The sequence below is a fragment of the Bos taurus genome, chromosome 1 (assembly GCF_002263795.3).
Source record: "Bos taurus isolate L1 Dominette 01449 registration number 42190680 breed Hereford chromosome 1, ARS-UCD2.0, whole genome shotgun sequence".
In the NCBI taxonomy this organism is placed as follows: Eukaryota; Metazoa; Chordata; class Mammalia; order Artiodactyla; family Bovidae; genus Bos; species Bos taurus.
The window spans coordinates 155,564,361-155,579,418 of NC_037328.1; the positions used below are offsets into that span (position 1 = coordinate 155,564,361).

At 42.1% G+C, this 15,058-nt stretch overlaps 1 long non-coding RNA gene across 5 annotated transcripts in view; it reads left to right on the top strand.

Moving 5' to 3' along the window:
• LOC101908237 (uncharacterized) overlaps positions 1-14,521 on the top strand; it is a 47,317-nt gene extending 32,796 nt beyond the window's left edge. For 4 of the 5 annotated variants that reach the window (XR_009495788.1, XR_009495789.1, XR_009495787.1 and 1 more), the window contains one exon: positions 2,215-6,052. This is a non-coding gene — a long non-coding RNA (uncharacterized lncRNA). Of the gene's footprint in view, positions 1-2,214; positions 6,053-12,787 lie in introns of those variants that run through there. The other variant, XR_233496.5, reaches the window with a different exon arrangement.
• Positions 14,522-15,058: the final 537 nt, after the last annotated feature.

Sequence of the window (15,058 nt, forward strand, 5' to 3'; positions counted from 1 at the left end):
TGGAAGTTCATGGTTCACATATTGCTGAAGCCTGGCTTGGAGAATTTTGAGCATTCCTTTACTAGTGTGTGAGATGAGTACAATTGTGGGGTAGTTTGAGCATTCTTTGGCATTGCCTTTCTTTGGGATTGGAATGAAAACTGACCTTTTCCAGTCCTGTGGCCACTGCTGAGTTTTCCAAATGTGCTGGCATATTGAGTGCAGCACTTTCACAGCATCATCTTTCAGGATTTGGAATAGCTCAACTGGAATTCCATCACCTCCACTAGCTTTGTTCATAGTGATGTTTTCTAAGGCCCACTTGACTTCACATTCCAGGATGTCTGGCTCTAGGTCAGTGATCACACCATTGTGATTATCTGGGTCTTGAAGATCTTTTTTGTACAGTTCTTCTGTGTATTCTTGCCATCTCTTCTTAATATCTTCTGCTTCTGTGAGGTCCATACCATTTCTGTCCTTTATTGAGCCCATCTTTGCATGAAAAGTTCCCTTGGTATCTCTGATTTTCTTGAAGACATCTCTAGTCTTTCGCATTCTATTGTTTTCCTCTATTTCTTTGCATTGATCACTGAAGAAGGCTTTATCTGTTATTGCTGTTCTTTGGAACTCTGCATTCAGATGCTCATATCTTTCCTTTTCTCCTTTGCTTTTCACTTCTCTTCTTTTCACAGCTATTTGTAAGGCCTCCCCAGACAGCCATTTTGTTTTTTTGCATTTCTTTTCCATGGGGATGGTCTTGAACCCTGTCTCCTGTACAATGTCACGAACCTCATTCCATAGTTCATCAGGCACTCTATCTATCAGATCTAGGCCCTTAAATCTATTTCTCACTTCTGTGGCTCAGACCATGAACTCCTTATTGCCAAATTCAGACTTAAATTGAAGAAATTAGGGAAAACCACTAGACCATTCAGGTATGACCTAAATCAAATCCTGCGCTATGGCCAGTGCCAAATAGACTGCTTATGTAATTCTTGGCTTTCTTCGTGTCTTTTTGGGCATCAGTAGAGTTCCTTTTTCCCTACACATCAACTTCATCTCCTTTATACTTGAAGAATTCAGTATTAGTTTAAAGGATTTTTCAGTTTAAAGCAAACTTGTCGAGATTTTCTCACCCATGATTGATGGACGAACAGGAAAAAAACGTAGGTTGATTTCATCCCCAGCCTTTCAGATCTCAAAGGGGAAAGAAAGTAGATTGTTGCTTCCTGACCTGTCTGTCTAGTCAAAGCTTTGGTTTTTCCAGTGGTCATGTATGGATGTAAGAGTTGGACTATAAAGAAAGCTGAACATAGAAGAATTGATGCTTTTGAACTGTGGTGTTGGAGAAGACTCTTGAGAGTCTCTTAGACTGCAAGGAGATCCAACCAGTCCATTCTAAAGGAGATTAGTCCTGGGTGTTCATTGGAAGGACTGATGTTGAAGCTGAAACTCCAATACTTTGGCCACCTGATACGAAGAGCTGACTCACTGGAAAATACCCTGATGCTGGGAGGAATTGGGGGCAGGAGGAGAAGGGGACAACAGAGGATGAGATGGTTGGATGGTATCACTGACTCAATGGACATGGGTTTGGGTGGACTCTGGGATTTGGTGATGGACAGGGAGGCCTGGTGTGCTGCGGTTCATGGGGTTGCAAAGAGTCGGACACGACTGACAGACTGAACTGAACTGAACTATGCCCATAAGACCAACTCCCAGTCAAGGGAACAAATATGTCCATTTCTACAAAATGTTCTCTCATGGCCCCACTAGTCACCCTCCACTTCACCAAGGCAACCACTGTTTGGATTTATATCACCACTGAACATAATGGTTTGACCTGTTCTCAAACTTCATATAAAAAGAATCCTATGTGGAAAAAAAAAAAAAGTAGATTGTACCTGAAAACTATTCAAATTTTTGAAAGTAAGTAAAGCTACATTGCTCTTCAGGCTTTTAGCTATAGAAATGAGGAAGTGTATATATCAGCTACTGTTTTCTTTAAGGGCTTGTGTTCATTTGTCTCTTGGCATAAAAATTTATCATTGAAAATTATTGAATTGTCATCTTAATGTTGCACATTACGTAAATCTAATATGTATATTAGCAACAAAGACTTATGTCCCAAACAGGAAAGGATAATTCATGAAACTAAATTTGAAGTTCAGGCAGAACTGTGATATTCATAAATTTGTATTTTCCTTTCTCTTGGCCTTATTGGTATTTGTACAGTGTATGCTCTGCTAACTCGCTTCAGTCGCGTCCGACTCTGTACGACCCCATAGACGGCAGCCCACCAGGCTCCCCTGTCTCTGGGATTCTCCAGGCAAGAACACTGGAGTGGGTTGCCATTTCCTTCTCCAATGCATGAAAGTGAAAAGTCAAAGTGAAGTTGCTGAGTCGTGTCCGACTCTTCACGACCCCATGGACTGCAGCCCACCAGGCTCCTCCGTCCATGGGATTTTCCAGGCAAGAGTACTGGAGTGGGGTGCCATTGCCTTCTCCGTGTACAGTGTATAAATAATGACAAATAAAGAACCAATGATCACATTTCTACAGCGAAGTATTTTTTAAACAGGACAACTATCCCTCAGTTACTTGTGTACATAGAACTGCTGGCAGACCCTGATTCCTTTTTCAGAAGAAAAACTGGTGAATCTCAAATACAAGTGCAGAAGACTATCTTTCATGAAAACGTACTGATAATACCAAAGAAAGCAAGATAACTTACTTAAAAAATAATTGTTCTTGACAAGGGATTTACATGTAGGAGCCAAATTTATAAATTTCATGTTTTGTTCTTCCTGCCTTTGCCTTGTGCCCTTGAACTTTTTTACTTCAGATGACCTTGTACTTTCTTTGCGACTCACACTCAGTAATGTGTGTCATTGTGCATTTTTTATAGCAAGAAGCAAGGTATTGACAAAATAATCAAAGTTTCAGGGAAAATGGCACTCCCATAATAGGAAAAAGAAAATGTAGCTTCATTTTAGCATCTTTCTGGAGACTCTCAAGAGAGGAGAAAAGTTCCTTTAAAAATATGAGATGATATACTATTTGATAGTTGCTTTAACTACTGCTGATTGAGGTAGTAAATTGGAACAACAGGTGGTGATGGAATTCAAAACAAAAACAAAAAAATCCCACAAATTGTGTATAGCTATTCACATATCACTTTTAGAAAATTGTGCAAAGGAAATATGGATGTGTTCACAGTTATATATAGGAATGTTTAGTGGAGCATATATTGTGGAAATGTTGGAAGCACCTGATGTCAAAGCATAGAAACTAGTGTAATATAATAAATTAAATCTATAAAATTCCATTTACTATTACAAAAGAAATAGTGTAGAAAGTATTTAATGATGTGAAAAATAGGAAACATTAAATGAAAAAAATCCAAAGTAATTTTTACAGACTATATATATATATATATAGTGTTATAAAGGGCTTACCAGGTGGTGCAGTAGAAAAGAATCTGCCTGCCAATGCAGGAGACTTAAGAGACATGGGTTTGATCTCTGGGTTGGGAAGATCCCCTGGAGTAGGAAATGGCAACCCACTCCAGTGTTCTTGCCTGGAGAATCCCAGGGACAGGGGAGCCTGGTGGGCTGCTGTCTATGGGGTCACACAGAGTCAGACTCGACTGAGTGACTGAACTGAACTGAACATGTTATTTTAATATGAAAAACAATGTTATTTATCTTAAAAAAAAAACAATTAATTTTATCAATATGCCCCTATTTGTCCTTTGAAAATTTGATAGCTTTATATACTAGTAATTCTTTAACAGGTACTTGATTTTAAAAATGGAAATAGAGAAGATAGTTTTTATTTTAAAAAAAATAGCAAGAAGTGGCCATATAAAATACTTGCTTTATTAATAGATAGGCCATAAATAGCCTAATGAGTTATTTCCTGGTGAGAAATAAGAATTGCCATGGCTCAGGATTATATTTTCTTGGAATATCATCAAAGCCATAAGTAATAAATATTCTAACTTTGCATCTTAAGGAGTAGTTTTTAACATTCCTGCATAGATAAGATAGCTCCTGGAATCTTCCCAGTGCTCAACTATTTCTTTGATGACTCAATATACCGTTTGATTTATTAATATGAATGTTAAGTGACATATTTAGTAAATGCTTATTTGGTATTTAGATATTGTTGACTACTGAGCATACCAGAGGGTGTGAGGTCTGGCCCCTGACTTAAAGGAGCTACAATATTTTGGGGGAACAAGTAATGTGAAACAAATGGGGAAAAAAATGTAAGAATATAATCCAAACATCAATTGACTGAAGAGATAGGAACCAAGGTATTTGTATAAAGCAAATGATAGATATAGGCTGAAAAGGTGCAGCTTGCCCTGCTTTAGAAAGATGAGTGGGAATCGGCCTGACAAAGTTTGGGAAACATTTCCGTTGGAGAGATGAAGGGCTACAGTCCACTGGCTGGATTTGTTAGCTGTCCATGTGTTTACCGCCGTTCCTCAGAGTCTGGTGCACCCAGGGCATGAAGCTATCTGGCTGTCTGGCTGGAAGGGGAAATCCTGAGAGAAGGTGACGAGGTAGGACGCTCCGTGGAGTTGTCTTCATGGCTTCGCTGATGTCCAGCTCTAGTTTACTCTCTCTTCTGTGAGAATCTTCTCTACTCAAGCTCTGAATGCTGGGCTTCCCCAAATTCCTTCCAACTTCTTTTCTGACCCAATTTCTGATGTTCATCCCCTGGATGAAAGTGGAGGGTTCTAAACTACCCACTCCTATGGTTTAAGACATCTACCCAGGTCCTTGGAGAAGAGATTGATTCTGGGGCGAGGGCAGGGACGATGCAAGCTGAGTCTGGGGAATCCCGTAGTTACCAAAGTGTAAGGGAACACTAAGGATGCCAGCGGGTGGAAAGGGCACGGTGCCAGCTTGAAATTGCTCTCAGCGACCAAAGCAAGAACCATCTCAGTAACGAAATAAAACACTGGATTATGAAACAATGAAGTGGATACTCAGAAGTCCATACTGACATAGATAAATGATTGAATAAGTAAATGATAGAGAAAGGATAACTCCTTCTTACAGAAGAATTCCATTAATACATGAAAATGGAATGAAGGAAATAGCAAGTCATCACTAGACCACTAGAACATGAGTTAAAATGTTAGTAATTAGTAAAAATAAGGCAAGATTAGTAAAAATTAGGCAGGATTCATCTATATATGCTAAAATGAGTGGGCAAAAGTTTAAAGAGAAAACAGATATTTGCATAGTCTCAAAATATTGTTCCTCAGGTATTTATTATTTACAAAGGGAAAAAGACTAACTTTAATGAAGCTACAAACACAGTAGATACCAGCTTAACCAAGTGATCAAGTTTAATATCACTTGGATAGGATATGGAGGCTCAGTGGCAAAGAATCCACCTGTGATGCAAGAGAAAGATCCCCTGGGGAAGAAGATGGCAACCCACTCCAGAACTCTTGCCTGGGAAATCCCGTGGACAGAGGAGCCTGGCAGGCTACAGTCCATGGGGTCACAAAAGAGTGGGACATGACTGAGTGAGTAAACAGCCACAGGATATGGAACCCTGATAAGGTGCACTCAGAAGGGCCCCCAGCTCTGTGATGTCACCCCTATCAGTGCACAGCCTTCACCTGATCGTGAGAAACCACCAAACAAGTGCGAACGGAGGAGCATTTTACAAAATAATGGACTAGTACTCATCAAGAGTGTCAAGGTCATGAAACACAGGGATAAACTGAGGGAATGTCCCAGACTGGAGGTGGAGAAGGAGACACAACATCTAATACAATGTGGGTCCCGGAGTGGACTTTGGAACAAAACAGGAGCATTGGTGGAAAACTGGTAAAATCTGAATAAGTCTGTAATGTAGTGACTGGTATTGTAACTGTTAATTTCCTACTTTTGACCATTGCACCATCATGATGTGAGATGCTAACATTAGGGGAAGCTGGGTGAAGAGTATATGGCACCTCTATACTATCTCTGCACATCTTCTGTAAATATAAAATTATTTGAAAATTAACAATTAAAAATAAATAAAATGTGTATATCCCAAAGACGTCTCAGTCCTCTGTGTCTCTGGAGGGATCTTACTTTCCTTCTCTAAATCCTTCACATGCTCTTTGTCCACATTTAAAATCTTCATCCTCTTGATCCTCACATATTTTTATGTCCTCATCCTAAATGCAAAAACCACTGGGTCTTTTGGAGAATTTGTTGGATGAAAGTGCATTGTAAGGCTCCCTTTGCCTTCCAAGGACAGAAATGTTAGACAAAATATAATGACGTGTGCGAAATACACAGGTAAACTCAAATGGAGGGGCAGTCCACAGTGATGGAACAAAAAGCAATGATCTGTGGATATATGAGACCCACGGATTTACAGCGGGGCCTCAAGTCGTAATGCCTGGGACAGGAAATGAAAGTTTAGGCTAACGCTGGGTAAGGAGCTTGAGGGACTAGAAAACTCTAACTAGTAGCTTTAGGAAGGTGTCAGGAAAACGTGTCTTATGCTTGGGTCATGAATGGGAAAATCATTACTGCATAAGATATCAAACTTAAGCCTGTACTCTTTGTGGCTGTGGGATTTAAAATTATATTACTCATATGGTATAGATGAAAGTGAAAGTGGAGAGTGAAAAAGTTGGCTTAAAGCTCAACATTCAGAAAACTAAGATCATGGCATCTGGTCCCATCACTTCATGGGAAATAGATGGGGAAACAGTGTCAGACTTTATTTTTCTGGGCTCCAAAATCACTGCAGATGGTGACTGCAACCATGAAATTAAAAGATGCTTACTCCTTGGAAAGAAAGTTATGACCAACCTAGATAGCATACTCAAAAGCAGAGACATTACTTTGCCAACAAAGGTCAGTCTAGTCAAGGCTATGGTTTTTCCTGTGGTCATGTATGGATGTGAGAGTTGGACTGTGAAGAAGGCTGAGCGCCGAAGAATTGATGCTTTTGAACTGTGGTATTGGAGAAGACTCTTGAGAGTCCCTTGGACTGCAAGGAGATCCAAACCAGTCCATTCTGAAGGAGATCAGCCCTGGGATTTCTTTGGAAGGAATGATGCTAAAGCTGAAACTCCAGTACTCTGGCCACCTAATGAGAAGAGTTGACTCATTGGAAAAGACTCTGATGCTGGGAGGGATTGGGGGCAGGAGGAGAAGGGGACGACAGAAGATGAGATGGCTGGATGGCATCACTGACTCGATGGACGTGAGTCTGAGTGAACTCCGGGAGTTGGTAATGGACAGGGAGGCCTGGCGTGCTGCGATTCATGGGGTCGCAAAGAGTTGGACACAACTGAGCGACTGATCTAATCTGATCTGATCTGATCTGATAGAAGGTAAGACATTAATGTAGAAACGGTTATGGAATGAGTAAAGCCTCTATGGGCTTTGCAAGTACAAAAGCAAAACCATTTGGAAGGACACTTTCATAAAGGCCTCTCAGGCAAAAACCCCACTGAACAGGCACTTTCTATCAGCAATTATACCCTGCCCAAAGAACAAAGTATCATGAGAAACAATAAAATCTACACCCTTAAACCTAGAGAAAATAAAACAGTCCAAACTATACCATAAAATATTTAGTTGGCTTAAAGAGAAGACTGAGTTATAATAATGCACTCAAAACAAGGTCATTATAGAACTAGGAAATGGGGTTTTAAGAAAACAGAATTCTTAAAATAACCTAGAGGCCAAATATCAATACATTATAATCTTGGAAGTGTTCCAGAGCAGATTAGACACTATTGAGAATAAGCTCTAGATAATAGAAAACAGATCTGAGGAAAGTATCCAGAATAAAGATCAAAGACGTACGGAGAAGAAAATAATTGCGGGAGTTGACAAGTTGCAGAGGCTAGAACAAATTTCAGTGTTTTTCTAAAAGCCATTCTACAAGCAGAGGCTAGAGAGAAGAAGCAACTTTTCGTTTTGTCTTCTCAGCTTTATGGCCAAGTGTACATAATCAACAGATACCCAACAATGGGTGAATCATAAGGACCTTTTTGGGCTTCCCTGTTACCTCAACTGGTAAAGAACTCACCTGCAATGCAGGAGACCCTGGTTTGATTCCAAGGTCAGGAATATCCCCTGGAGAAAGGATAGGCTACCCACTCCAGTATTCTTGGGTTTCCCTGGTGGCTTAGATGGTAAAGAATCCACCTGCAGTGTGGGAGATCTGGGTTCGATCCCTGGGTTGGGAAGATCCCCTGGAGGAGGAAATGGCAACCCACTCTGGTAGTCTTGCCTGGAGAATCCCATGGACAGAGGAGCCTGGTGGGCTACTGTCCACGGGATCTCAAAGAGTCAGACATGACTGAGTGACTAAGCACAACACAGCACAGCAAGGGCCTTTTTAGCATCACCTCCTTAATCACTGACACATCACCGTCAGCTCAGCTCCCTGGATTACGCTGTCACTCACTGAGCATACTCTTCCCTCCTTTCATCATCCGACTTATTTTACTACCTTCTAGACTCAGTTTGCATTTTGACTTTCTGATAAAGGGATCTCAGTGATCCCCTCTCTTCCTTAAACTTGTGTACCATTGGATCTGAGCCACCCAACTAACTTCTCAATTATATTCTTGAGTTGGAAAACTATGCCAGCTAAGCACACCTGCTCACTGCCTGTTTTTGTATACTCTGCAAGCTAAGAATGGTGTGTTCATTTCTATTTTATATTTTTAATATTTGGAAAAAGCAAAAAAGAGCAATAGTATCTCATGATGTGGAAAAATCGTGAAATTCAAAGCTAGTGTCCCTTTCAATGTCCAGTAGTTTTATTAGAACACCGCCATGCCCATTTGTGATCTGTGCTGCCTTTATGCTATGACAGAGCTGAGGAGTTGCAACAAAAAACACACATCCCACAGTGACTGACAGACTGTACTTCCTGGCCCTTCACAGATGAAGTTTGCCAGTCTCGGTTGTTCTCTAACTCGGTCATGCTTATGAGTCTTCCCTCTACTTTGCGTGAAACTACTTGAGGCTCGGAGCATCGTCATCTCCTTTTGTCTCCTGGCATCTGACTCCATGTAGGACAGTTATGGATTTTCTTTAGCAAGTTTTGGCATCTCGAATACAGGATTTCAAGAAATGAGTCAGACTCCATAATGCAGAATAGGTCAGAAAGAAAGAGAAGTAATAATAGTTGACACATGTTCATGGATGCTCTGTGGTATCTGTGACTTGATCGAGTGTGGTGGTGTGGGATATGGTGATGGAGGCAGCAACCTGAAACAAGGTGCTTCCAGTTAGATGACACAGACTGGGAAGGAGGGGTGGGGAGGAGATGCGGTCTGGCAGGCAGCACACGGGAACAACAGGGCTTAGCCTGCACAGCCCAGAAAGCACAGCGTAACGAAGACCAAAAAGCGCTGAGGAATGACGGGGGAGAGGACAGAAGCACAAGGCCTCCAGAGACACTTCAGGCAAGCATGTAGGCACAACCAGGGGAACTGAGTAGGTGGACTGTATTCTGCCTGAAGTTAGGAAATAGAGCCACTGGCCAAGCTGGGCCTTGGTAAAAGAGACCGGACCACAGAATCAAGCAATCAAACTATGGCACAAGTTTGAATGGGTCTGATGGATACAAGGGTCTCATGGTTAAGCTCTAAACTAAGAATGGAGAGATATTTAAATACCAAGTCCTGGAGTATTAAGTTGGATGTTAAATTCTTTCTACTTAAAATCAGGTTTTAGAAAACTAAGAAAACTAAGATCTTGGCATCCGGTCCCATCACTTCATGGCAAATAGATGGGGAAACAGTGGAAACAGTGACAGACTTTATTTTTTGGGCTCCAGAATCACTGCAGATGGTGACTGCAGCCATGAAATTAAAAGATGCTTGCTCTTTGGAAGAAAAGTTATGACCAACCTAGACAGCATATTAAAAAGGAGAAACATTACTTTGCCCACAAAAGTCTGTCTAGTCAAGACTATGGTTTTTCCAGTGGTCATGTATGGATGTGAGAGTTGGACTAGAAAGAAAGCTGAGCTCCAAAGAATTGATGCTTTTGAACTGTGGTGTTGGAGAACACTCTTGAGAGTCTTTGGACTGCAAGGAGATCCAACTAGTCCATTCTAAAGGAGATCAGTCCTGGGTGTTCATTGGAAGGATTGATACTGAAGCGGAAACCACCTGGTGTGGTTTGGCCACCTGATGTGAAGAACTTACTCATTGGAAAAGACCCTGATGCTAGGAAAGATTGAAGGCAGGAGCAGAAGGGGATGATAGAGGATGAGATGGTTGGATGGCATCATCAGCTCGATGGACATGAGTTTGAGTAAACTCCGGGAGATGGTGATGGATAGGGAGTCCTGGCGTGCCGCAGTCCATGAGGTCACAAAGAGTGGGATAAGACTGAGCAACCGAACTGAACTGAACTGAAAATCAGATTTGGTTTCAGAAACTAAGCTGGATATGGCAACATAAGAAATCCCACCAGCCCCAAATATGGCAGCACCCACCCTCATGCCTGAATACTTGCAAATAACTGTAAGGAGGATGCTGTGTCTCACACCCTGCTGGTGAAGGTGAGTCCTCAGACACACAGTCCACCACCAGAGGTGATGGAAGGAAAGAGGTACCTGTGGGAGATAATTGAAAAAAAAGATTTATCACCTCCTTCCAAGAGATCAAAAAAAGACTTGATGAACATGGCAACACATGGCAAGATGGAGGCCCTACGCATCAGTAGATGCCGTCCGCGCTCCGCCTGCGTTCCCGTGGCATTCATCTCGACGTGCAGAAGGCTTCTTACTGTGAGCACCCGGACCTCTCTGTGAGAAGCTGCTTCTGGTGTCTAACTCGCTTATGTGCCCGGTTGTCAGTGATCCCTGAAACCATCAGCCAGCCAAGGCCCATGATGTGGATAAGTGCCCCACGCTCCTTGTCCATCAGGTGGAATAACTGAGCTGTGCCATCCAGGGCAGCAGCCACCGGAGACAGGTGGGCTCCTGAGCATTCAGAATGTTGCTAGTGTCACGGAGGATAGGAATTTTCAATTTTATCTCATTTTCATTCATTTAAAGTTAAAACATGATACTCTTCAGTTACTGGAAGACCTTTATATTTGGAAAAACTTGGCTACATAAACCTACTTTTCAACTGCAAATTTTACAGATTCTAAATACACATCAGGATTAAATTTTAGTGTCCAAATCCGGTATAAATTGATTTCAAAGACATGGTAAAAAAAAAAATTAGTATCTCAATAGTGTTTACATGTTGAAATAAAATTGATATCAAAGACATGGTAAAAAAAGTAATATCTCAATAGTGTTTATATGTTGAAATGTAATGTTTTGAATTTAATAGGTAGAATAGATGATTAAAATCAGCTTTATCTTTTTTAACTTTTTAAATGTTGATACTAGAAAGTTTAAAACTACCAGTTTGGCCTCATACATCTCCTGGCCAGTGTGGCCAACCCGCCACATTGTCTCAGGGGGACTGACCCCCTGGTGCCCACCGTGGTAGCTAGCTTGATGACCCGCTTTTTTCTTTTTGTTTAGTCACTAAGTCACGTCCAGCTCTTCAACCCCGTGGACTGTAGCCCGCCAGGTTCTCCTCTGTCCACGGGATTTCCCAGGCAAGAATACTGGAGCAGGTTGCCATTTCCTTCTGCAGGGGATCTTCCTGCTCCAGGAATCAAACCCATGTCTCCTGCATGGACAGGTGGATTCCTTGCCCCTGAGTCACTAGAGAAGCTGAACACGCTTTTTACGGCTTCCTTTCCTTCTCTCTTTCTGGATTCTCTGCTGAGTTTCCTGGGATTACCCCCTCCGTTTGCACTAGAATCCTTGTGTGGGAGTGTGTTTCTGGAGACTCCCAACCATGACAAACAGTGTCAAAAACAGGACAGGGAACCTTTCGTGATGGTCCAGTGGCTAAGACTCTGGGCTCCCCTTGCTTGGGGCCTGAGTTTGATCCCTGGTCGGGGAACTAGATCCCACGTGCAACCAAAGATTCCACATGCAGCATCGAAGACCCGGTGCAGACAAGTAAACAAAAATATTTTAAAAAGCAAGAAAGGGTATAGTTCCCTTTACTGTACAGTAGGTCCTCGCTGGTTATCTATTTTATATACAGTGTATGTGCTTATGCTCATTACAACCTCCTCACTTATCTCTCCTAAACATTTTGTAATAACCTATAGAGCAAAAGAATCTGAGAAAGTATATAGATAGATAAAGATAGATCTGAATCACTTTGCTGTATAGCCGAAACTAACATGACATTGTAAATCAACTATAATTCAATTTAAAAAGCAGGAAATAACTTTAGAGATTAACTATTCTAACCTCTTACACTTATAGATGAAGAAAATGAGGTTCAGAGAGGCTAAATGATGTCACCAAGCCCACTCAGCTATTTGACTGTGAATTCAGAGCTTGACTTCAGATCTCAGGATCACAGGTCCATTTATTTTCTGATGATATTATACTGCCTTTTAAAGATTACTGACCATTTTGGAGAAGTGATTTCTAAAAGCAGAAGAATATTTGGGGCTCATAGGGAGAAATTACGGTAAACCAGCTATGTTTGTTTTGCTCAAGCCCGCTAAGCCTCCTTGGGTGAGTGGTAGCCTTTCCTTGCTCCTGGTTGGAAACCTGGAGAGGCTCGTTGACCCTGCTGGTCCTTCTCATAGAACCAGGAGCCCTCTGGCCAGCTGTAGCCACAATCTCATCTCCGAAAGTAGATCATTCAGTCCTGGTATGAATCCTACTGAGCTGAAAGTTAACTCTTTCTTTCCCCGTCTTCTTTTTCCAGATGGCTATGCAGTTGTTGAGCCACCAGGATTGGGGCAGAGAGACAGAAGGAGAAGCAGGAAGCGCAGGTATCGGGTACCATTTCGAGATGACGGGACCCTCTCTGGACCTGGGAGGCATTCACCGCTGACCCTCGCGCTGTCAGACACTTGGTCAGGTCTTTTCAAGTTTCCTTTGCTGGGCCTTTCTGACTGCAACCCCGCTGATGTGATAGGTCTCCTTTGGCAGCATCCCACCCTCTCACCACCCCCCTCCACCACTGGTTCCATCAGTCTGCTCCTCATCCTCTGCCTGGCCATCTTGGGAAGAAGCCTGAATGACTCCAGTCTGATCACCTGCTCTGGGGTTTGTGCACCTTTAACCCGTGATCCAAAATCACCGTGGATGGTGACTGCCACCATGAAATTAAAAAACGCTTGCTCCTTAGAAGAAAAGTTATGACCAACCTAGATAGCATATTAAAAAGCAGAGACATTACTTTGCCCATGAAGATCCGTCTAGTCAAAGCTCTGATTTTTCCAGTAGTCATATATGGATGTGAGAGTTGGACTATAAAGAAAGCTGAGCACCGAAGAATTGATGCTTTTGAACTGTGGTGCTGGAGAAGACTCTTGAGAGTCCCTTGGACTGCAAGGAGATCCAACCAGTCCATCCTAAAGGAGATCAGTCCTGGGTGTTCATTGGAAGGACTGATGCTGAAGCTGAAACTCCAATACTTTGGCCACCTGATGGGAAGACCTGACTCATTGGAAAAGACCCTGATGCTGGGAGGGATTGAGGGCAGGAGAAGAAGGGGACGACAGAGGATGAGATGGTTAGATGGCATCACCAACTCAATGGACATGAGTTTGAGTAAACTCTGGGAGTTGTTGATAAACAGGGAGGCCTGGCATGCTGTGGTCCATGGGGTCGCAAAGAGTCAGACATGACTGAGCGACTGAACTGAGCTGAGCCCGTTGTCCACAGGAAGTGCAGTTTATCTCCCAGATCAGCAATGGACCCCCTCGTTGGCCATCCTCAGATCCTTTGGCTTTCCCCTGTAGGAGTTCAGCAAAGGACCTCTGAGTTCCCCAGCTGCAAATAACACATGTCAAGAAAGAGCCTCAACAGCCTAAAAATGGTCTCACGGAAGCCCCTGTCGTTAGGTTTGGGGTAGTGGGTAGTGGTGGGGTCTGTCTCTCCCCCTTGTGAGCTGGACTCTAGGGTTCTCTTCCAAGTTACTCCCCTCAGAACCCCTCTTTCGCCTCCCAGCCCTGACCCCACTGACGAGCTTGCAGAAGGCAGGGGCTCCAGGAAGCGTGTAACCAGTGTCAGCGCCGCCTTCGTAAATTTCCTACGGTCTAGCACCGCTCTTGTCGCGTGACCTCGTTCTACTGCTGTGACTCACTGGAAACTACAGACTTAATGTCTTCATTGAGCTGATGTATTACAAACAGTTGAGCTGGGAATAAATAAAACTGACACGGCTAATATGGACCTTTTATCACTAGAGCCTGGCAACGAAAGAAACAGGTCCATGTCCAGGTAAACAGCATGTAAAGCGAACGTTTAGGTTTTAGGGTTTGTAATTATTTTCTAAATAAGATACGCAGGCCGTCAAATATTTGAAAAGATCCTGGGTGAAGCTACAGAAAAAAAAATCATGTTTTATTGTGCTATCTTGGTTTTTTTCTTTTTCTCTTTTGACTTCAACTGTATGGGTTTTAATGAAATAAATAAGTATTAGATGTCTTCAGAGCTGTGTGATTTCCTTTGATAACTGCTAAGACAACAGAGGTTTCGATTGTTTTTGATCTGCTTTGATCTCCCTCAACTACTCTTTTTTTCAGCATTGTAGCATTTTTTTTTTGGCAATTTTTATATGAGAATGAACAATAAAAGATAACACTGTTGTTATAATTAATTGAAGAATATGGCTGCATCTACGCATAAAATCACTTGCAACCGTCATCTTCAACTTTTTTTCAGTAGGTTGTTTTATTTGCTTGTCTACAGCACAACTGGAGCCAGAGCAAGCGAATTTCTTCTTTTTCTTTCCAAAAGAGATAATTTTAAAATGTTAGACCATTTCACAGTCTGAAAGTTTAGTGTCAAAGCATTTCAAACATCATTTCTGTTTGAAAACTCATCACTGTCTCTTACAGGAACATGAAAATGTTTAGTAACCGAACTCCAAATATACCAAACTCTAAATTGCTTGTTTGAAAATAAAAACACAAAACGCCCAAGTTGGCAATCTTTGATGAGTCCTTTCCAGGATTGTTTAGAGAAC